The 8853-nt window shown below is 48.7% G+C and overlaps 1 pseudogene; it reads right to left on the bottom strand.

Annotated features, from left to right (window-relative positions):
- Window positions 1-390: 390 nt before the first annotated feature.
- On the bottom strand, window positions 391-6528 carry LOC116885892 (annotated as a pseudogene).
- Window positions 6529-8853: the final 2325 nt, after the last annotated feature.

Consider the following 8853-nt stretch of genomic DNA (forward strand, 5'->3'; position numbering starts at 1 on the left):
CTGGAGCAGCTAATGGTCAACACCTGGATTGGGGTGCTCTGGCCCTGGGGGCGTCTCTTCCAGAACCTAGTCTAGGACACTGGGGGCTTCTTTCCTAAGTATGAGTGGCACCGCACACAGAAACGTCTGGAAGCTTGGTTCACAGTTTTTAATAACACAGCACATTTACATTACACTATTTAGACTTGTGAATAGCATATCCGAAGAAGTATCAATGTATCATGTTACTTAAGCTTTACCTGTTTACATCTGTACAAGGAAAGCTTTCGCCTTTATCCTTTGCATATTTGAACCATCCGCTCATGAAGCAATCTCTTTTTACACTCTATGCACAAGCCTCCTCCTCTGAGACAGCTCGGGGTGATGGACAGATGCTCCGCCCCCCCGCTCCGCCCCCATGATCATCAGATCCTTGCGTGTCAGCACCTTCACCATTTTGGTTCAAATCAAAGTTTTATGCGAGGAACAACAACGAAAGTGTAACGAAAAGTGAGAACAAACAGGACCTGGCTAAAAGGTCTGAAAAATCACAACATTAATACACAAAAACATTTCAACATCCAAACGGAGTCTCTGTCCATTATTCTCCAGGGGAAAAGTTGGGCTCTGCACCTCTCAGTTTTGGGGGTTGTCTCTTGAGTCTGGGGGTGGGTGTCCCTGGGGTTTCTCCCCCACTGCGAGGTCTGCCTTATCCTTCTGGCTTATCGAGCTTCAATGTCCTTCAGTGTGTGGGATGGTGGCCTCTCTCTTCGCCAACAGAGGCGAAGTCCTCCGGGGGAATCCTGGGCGGCCCCCTGATGGGGAGATGAGCAGAGGTAGACCGCTGAGCGCCGCAGTGGGCGGGGTCTGGTTAAGTAGTCCATTCTGGTGGCCCGCAGTAGGGCCGATGAGAGGGTAGTACATACTAGTCAGGCCTGGTGTGAGCAGGCTTGGGTATGAGAGGTGTCCATCTGGAGAAGCAGGGTACACACGGTGCAACCGTGGGTGCTCATAGTCCTCCCGAAGCACGTGCAGCCGCTCGCGTTCATCTAGGTGTCCACCTCATTTATGATCCCGTCGAGGGTCCACGGCCAGCAGGTGATGGTGATGGTGGTGGTGGTTATAATCATGAGGCTCCCTGTCCCAGAACGAGCGGTTGGCTTCATACAACCGGGGTGTGGAGAGCCGGTGCAGGGGGACATTCCTGAGCAGAAAGTCCCTGCCCAGAGAGGGTCTCTTCGGTGCATGTCCAAGTCATGGTAAGGATCCCTCAAGGGGTCCCACATAGGATACGGGAAGCGCTCTTCCCCTGCAATCGGACTGAGGCCCATAAATGGGGTCATCATGCGTGTCCTGTCCAGACTACCGAACTGTTCATGGCGTGGATGCCAGTTACTCCCACGGTCGTGGGCATTGATGCCAGAGGCCCTGGGGGCTTGCTAGCCCTGGCTGAAGAGCTGGGTGGAGGTGCCTCTGAGGTCCTATGGGTCTGTGGAGCCTCTGAAGGTAGGGCGTGGTTTTCCTTGTGTTCATGTTTGACCTTGACCTCGGAATTCTTCTTGGGGTTCTCGTAGGCCGGCTCACCCTTGCGTGGCTCGGCTTCCCAACTAGAAGTGCTATTAGGCCTGGTGCTATCCACATCCGGTGTCCTCACATAAGGTGATGGCACCCAGGACATCTACCTGGGTTCCTCGCCTGGTGCATGTCCCTCGGGGCTGTGCCCATCTCTCTCGGGAAGATGGCCTTCCTTGGCTTTGTGCTCTTCGGTGGTCGGGTCCTTTCGGGATCCTGATTGGTCTCTCTCCCTCTCTTTTAGTTTATCTTTCTCAGGGGCCTCAGTATTCAAATGACCCCTGGTCATTATGACTCAGGGCGCTCATCGGAGGGAGGTGCTGGGGAAGGATGGCTGGAGTGTCTTTTCATAACGCTTTTCCTATGAGAGGGAGACTGGGGGAAATGAAATGGGCTTGCCAGCCAGGCAAGGAGCGGTCAATGAGATGGAGGTGTGAGGGCGAGCTAGACCGTGCCCTGCTTCAGGGCGAAAACAGCCACCTGTTCTAATCTAGATTCTCGAGGCAGCTTCACGGGTGAAGGCCTACAGATGAGGGTGAGTAGGGGGTCCCAGGAACCTGCCTTGATCACGGTCACGAAGGAAGTGCACGCGGTGCCATTGTGAGCCAGGGTGGTCACTGAGGAACACAGAAGCCCATCTGTTTAGCTTCTGGGGATAGCTTTAGGTTAAGAATACAGTTCTAAGAGCCCAAACACAAATTAAGACTTTAATTCACACTTTGGATATAAAGTTGAGGTGGGGAGGGTTTAATATAGACAGGAGAGAGCTTTCCAGCAGCTGACCCTCAGGACGAAGGCATTACTTCGAGTTGATGGATGTAGATCTGTGGTTCTTAACCTGTGCACCGTGACCCCTTTGGTCACGTGATCGCTTAGGCAACAGGGGTTGCCCAAGACTACCAGGAAACACAGTTATTTATATCATGATTATAACAAGCAAAATTACAGTTATGAGGTAGCAGTGAAAATAATTTTACGGCTGGGAAGTCACAGCATTCAGAGGTTGGGAACCATGGATGCAGATACAGAATAAGGGGATTGGAAAGGCAACCCCACCCTCCAGATTACTGGAGAAGCAGAGAGCCCCCATCTGATGTGTCTAGATTAGGCTGTCGTAGATGTGGGGTCAGAGCACACAGCCTCGCTGACTGAGGTCCTGTAAGAGGACCCGTGGAGAGACTGTAAAAGGAAACTTCCAGGGACCTGGCTTGGTCAGGTCGTGTCGTCTATGGACTGGAGATAAAAGGTGGAAGAACAGAAGATAAACAGCCCAGACTCTGAGAGATAAGAGGGAGAAAGCTGATAGATAGGTCACATCTCAGGACAGATGTGGGATGATGAGGGGAGGAGCCAGAGGTCGTGGGGACAAAGAGGTAGCGGAGATCAGAGTTCAGGGACCACAGTGGGGTTGGAGGGAGCTGTCCTACAAATTCTGCTTCCTGCTTTCATACAGAGGTTGACAAAAATACAACAACAAGGAGAAAAAAGAATACAAACGTCTTCCAAGTTCCCCTCAACTGCAATATTGGAGGGCATTCTGGTTTTGTTAAGAGAAACCAAAGCAAGCCTATATTTTATTCAAGAATAAATGATTCAGAAACTCCACATTCTATGGGTACAGCCCCTTTAGTACTTTAGGACTCCTATAGGCTGAGGGATTTGTTTTTTGAAATTATAACTTTCTTATATGGTAATTTGTCTTTTTCTCCCATATGAAACCAACCAATGACAGACACCATATCATTTAATGTTTTAGACAGAGTTTCTCTAGGTATCCCTGGCTGGCCTATGTATTCCAGGCTGGCCTTGAACTCACAAGGATGCACTAACCTCTACTGCTGGAGTGCTGGGATTAAAGGCATATGCCTCTTTATCAATCATTTTTAAAATTGGAAACATTGATTTCTTTTAAATTATTAGGGTATATACATGCACGATATACAAAGCAAAGGCAAGTTAAAGATCTGAATCAAATTTGAATTTTTCTGTATATATATATATATAGTGTGTGTGTGTGCGCGCGCGCGCGTGCGCACAGGCACATCTGCAAGCACATACTATCAAGCAACTGTGCAGGTTAGAGGACAGCCTTGGGTGTCGATCACAAAGGCAAGGTAGGACAAAGTCTCTGGGATTACACACCCACACCTCTTACCGTGCTCGGCTTTGCACAAATGCTGGGAATCTGAACTTAGGTCCTCACACTTGCAGGGTAAGAGCAATACCCATGGAGCCATTTCCCTAGCCCCAAAAGTACAAAAAGAAGTAACTATCAGGGGTTTGGAGTTTGTTTTTCTTTTCATTCTTTCTTTTTTTTTTTTTTTTTTTTTTTTTTTTTTTTTTTTTTTTTTTTTGCCAAGTGTATATTGACATGGCTTATCAGTCCACTCAAAATGAAAAACAGCCCAAAGAAAACAAAGGAAATGTCTATGGCATTCTGCATAAAAATACTGAGGTATTTCTCCTTTCAACATAGATTTTGAGAAAAGAATCAGTATGCAGACCACAATGGTCAGTAAAATCAACAATTCCCTGGAAATGCAACTGCAAAGCAAGGCTTCCTGCTGCCCAGGTCTAAATTCAGATTAGTTAAAAACAAAACAAAGCAAAATGAAAAAACAAAATTGTTCTGATAATTTCTACAAGCCCCAGGGTTTCGAGTTCGGATGACACTTAAGAAAAATAGGATGAGGCGATGCAAACATGACTTACTAGGAGAGCATGAAGAGGGAGAGAAGAGAGAAACAAAACCAAACCAAATAAAAAACCACCTATGGGTGACTGGATGGACTTCACGACTCAAAAGCAAACATGGCAGATACATGCTGTGTGTGTCTGGCTCCAAGCTCCGACCAGCTGTCTACAGGAAGATGTCTACTTGGACACGCTAACGTTTCAGTGACTTTGGGTGGCTTGTGTGTCTCGCTGCACTGTGTCTTAGGGACAGGCTACGGTCACCATCTGCTCTGTACCGCAGGGAGGGCCGCTTGGTACTGACTTGCACTTGCGCGGTAAGCATTGGGTAAGGAACTGGGGAGCTACAGAGGTCGTAAGCACAAGGCTGGGGCAGAGGCCGGGGGAGGGGGAGGGGAGGTGGCTGGTTCTGACTGGCGTGTGGCACAGGGCGGGCTCCCCCAGCGGGACTCGAGAGCGGTTTCTTTTCCTACCTTTCCTTGTCATCCTTACTAACGGAGGAGTCTCGTTTACCTACATCTCTATCTCTGTCATGGGCTGCAGCGGACGCACTGCGCTCCAACTCCCCTGGCTTCAGCCAGGGCGGAGGGGTCGGGAACGACGGAGGCGTTCGGTGCAGCCGGTTCCAGGGTTCGTGAGGATTGCTAAAGTTCTGCACACTGGGGCTATCCTTGTGGCCGAACACTGAGTTGGGTGCTGAAATGGTGAAGTGAAGAACAAAAAAACGGTTTCAGAGAGATCTCACTAGAAACCTGTCGGAGTGAAGGTACTTACCAAAAACTTTAACAGCATTCAGAGTTAAAATGAATACATGTTATTGGCAGCTGGAAAAGGAAGGAGATTAACACACTCATTAGAGGAACACTTGTCCTACACTGCAGAGGCAGCTCACAGCCTTACCAAAAATAAAAAATAAAAATAAAAATAAATCGATGGAGAGGGGAAAGTGCTAGATGCTACTCCTGGCATTAGTCAAATGAACATCAGGAAAGACCATGCAGGATCCTCATCATGTCTTTAAGAATGCACGAGTCTGCATGCTGTGTTTCCGCTGTCTGCCTGTCTGTCTGTTGTCTGACTGACTGACTTTTCTTCCTTCCTTTCTTTTTGATCTTGTGAGTCCCTGGCTGGCTTCAAACTCCCTGTGTAGCTAAGGATGATCCTACTGCCTCCGACTTCCCAAGTGCTGGGATTACAGGGTTGCGGTTCCTGCTGGGGGATCCGTAGGAAGATTATACATCTCACAGTATTTAGGTACTGCTGAGGATGGAGGATGTCCTGCACGTTGGGCAAGCACTCTGCCCACCCAGTCACATTCCTAGGCTTGCTATTCTTCATTGGACTTTTTTCAACCTTGTTCCACCAAAAGTAAAATAAAATTAACTTCTTCTATTATTATTATTATTTTGAGCTGTAACCAAAGCAAACTACTTGTAGTGACAGAGGAAGTCCCTATTCCTGATGTACAGAGCCTATGCCAACAGTGGGCTTGTGAGGCTTATGAACTTACAACCAACTTCATTGTTAAACCTGTTTGGACTGCTCTAACCCAAACTTGTTGAAAATAATAATAATAACGATAACACCAACAATAATAATAAACCCCATACATCTTCACTCATTTTTACTTTATGTGTGTGGGTTTTGTCTGCATGATTGTATGTACACCATGTGTGCACCAATACCCAGCCTATAAAAGCCAGAAGAAGGCTTTAGATCCCCTGGACCTGGAGTTACAGATCGTGATGAGTGGTCATGTGGGTGCTGGGAACCAAGCTTGGGTCCTCTGGAAGAGCAGAGCCACTGAGCCACATCTCTCCGTCCCCAAGTGATGTTACCCTTCAGGGTCCCTTTGTTTGCACTTTATTTTCAACAGAGCCTCACTATGTGGCTCTGGCTGGCCTGGAACTCTGTAGACCACAGCTCAGAGATCTGCCTGTCTCTGCCTCCTGAGGGCCGGGATTAAAGTTGTGCTCGACCACACCTGCCCCTTCCCTCTGCTTCTAAATGATTTGTGGTGGTGCTGGGGAGGGAACTCGGGGCCTTGCCCATGCTAGACCGGCTCTCTATCACTGAGTCATGCCCCTAAGCCCTCACTGGGGGATTTTAGGCAAGTGCTGTCACTGACCCATATACTCAGCTTAAATTAGTTTTCCCAAAGTAAAGTTTCCCTTCATCTCAAAAGGTCTAAAGCCATATATGGGTCAGAGAAATTGTAAAACGGAGATATAAAAAAAACAAAATATTGAGAGGTACTCACTAACTGAAGGGTTTCCAAGTCCCCTGAAAGCATTGCCACTGAGTGCCCGTGAATGTAGACAGCTGGTTAAAAGGCTCTGTGACTGAGATGGGGAAGGAGGAGGTGTGGTCAGGGACTTGTGAGTGAGGAGCACAGGTGTCTTGGCAGGCAGGAAAGCCATAGGCCCTCTGTGATGCACCTTCGCTCTCCTGATGGACTGTGTAAGGGTTTTTCTGTGCCAGGACTTAGGCATTGGGTTAGTGAGAGTCCCCAGGGGTTTATTTTCCAGAGTGTCACCCTTTGCATGACCCAGCTCTGTATTTGGGGTGACACTGAGCAAGCTCAGGACCCAGTGTTCTAAGCTGCCTTCTTGTCTGCAAAATGTTTCTGCCTCTGTCGCTTTTTTTTCTAAAGGCATGTTTCATTTAACTCAGGCTGCCTTCAAACTTGATCTAAGTCAAGGCTAGCCTTGAACTGATCCTCCTGCCTCACCTCTACCTCCCAGGTGCTAAGAGGACATGCATGAAGAAAATGAGATGCTACTGGACTAGAGAGAGCACTGGGGTTTGATTCCCAGCACCCACCCAAGAACTCAAGACTGTCTGTAACAGTTCCAGGGAATCTGACACTCACTTGTGGCCTCTGAGGGCAACTCAGGCACATGTACGACATACATTCATGTAGGCAAAACACTTATATGTGTAAAATAAAAATAAGTAGTAAAACTGGGCGTGGTGGTGCAGGTCTTTAATCCCAGCACTTGGGAGGCAGAGGCAGGCAGATCACTGCTGAGTTCAAGGCCAGCCTTGTCCACAGAGCAAGTTCCAGGTCAGCCAGAGCTATAGAGAGAGACCCCCATCTCAAAAAAAAAATGTATAATCTTCCTATATATTCCCCACCAAGAACTACTGCCTGTGATGACTGACTGCACTTCGAGGAAATAATTGAATGGTCACAGGAGGTGTAAACTGCTAACAATAATGTATGCAGAAGTCAAAAGCAAACAGTGCGGCTCCCTAATGCAGCTTTTATAACACTCCTGCTTCTTTCTTTATAGCTCTTAGAGGGAACCCTAGATGTATAGGCAGGACGAGCCCACCCAGAACACACGTGTCTTGAGATGCAGAGAAATACTTTCCGCCCCACGTCCCTTGTGATGGTTAATACCGAGTGCCAATTTAACTGAATCTAGAATCACCCGGGAGACAACCTCTGTGCACAGGTGTGAGGAAGTGTCTTAGATTAGGCTCAGACGGAACAACCCACTCTCAGGTGTGTGTGGGGGACCAGCCAATAGGGTGGGGCATTAACTGAAGAAGAAGGAGAAAGGTCGCTGAGCACCAGCAGCCCTGAATGCAGGATGACCCGCTGCCTCAGGCTCCTGCCACTGTGCCCCACCCCCGCTGGGGGTGGAAATCCCAAGGGCACTATCCACGAGGGACTGCAGGGAGGATCCCGCCGTCCGTCCATCCGTCCGTCTGACTCACCTAGGTGAGCGGCAGGGTTGAGAAAGTTGCTGTGATGAGGTGGTGGCTCAAAAGGGGTCCCAGTAGAATGTGCAGCACCTGCAAAACCCAAGAGAGCAAAGTCAGAATTTAGAAAAGAACCCTCGCTAGGGGACACGAAGAGAACGTGTTGGAGTCAAATCCCACTGTATCCACAGCTCCTGCCGGTGCAACTGGGTAAAAGGCAATGTTCCTGTTAGGGACAAAAGAAGGCGGCGCTCCTCCTCCCATGTTTCCTAGCTGCTTAGTTTCTGTCAACTTAATGCCAAGCTGGAGTCATCGGGGAGAGTGAACTAAATTGCGAAGACGTCCTCATCAGACAGGTCTGCAGGCGAGGCTGTGGGGTATTTTCTCTGTTCATGACTGATGTACGAGGGCCCAGGCCACTGTGGGTGGTGCCGCCCCGAGGCAGGTGGTCCTGGGTGGTTTAGGAAAGGGAAGGTGAGTGGGAGCCTGCAGAGCAAGCACGTGATTAATGCTCCTCCATGACCCTGCTTCAGTTCCTGCCACCAGCTTCCAGCCCTGACTTCTCTTCACGATGGCCTATAAACTGAAGTAAATAATTTTCCCCCAAGTTTCTTTTGGTGGTAGTGTTTTAACAATAGAAAGAAAGTTAGACTGGCTGGCCACTGTGAGAAAAGACGTTATTTGCTGCACATGCGTGTGCATACACGTGTGTAAATATGCAAGAATCTGCAGGTGGGATCAGCCGCTCTCTTCCTTAAAAGTTTTGAGACAGGGTCTATACCAAACCTGGGGATTCTCACTGATTTCTGCTACTCTGGCTCTCCAGTGAGCCCCACCTCCCCCACTCTGGGCTCAGAGATGCGCACTACCGTGCCTACCTATATGGCTTCAGGTCCT

Source organism: Rattus rattus, chromosome 16, assembly GCF_011064425.1.
Source record: "Rattus rattus isolate New Zealand chromosome 16, Rrattus_CSIRO_v1, whole genome shotgun sequence".
NCBI lineage: Eukaryota > Metazoa > Chordata > Mammalia > Rodentia > Muridae > Rattus > Rattus rattus.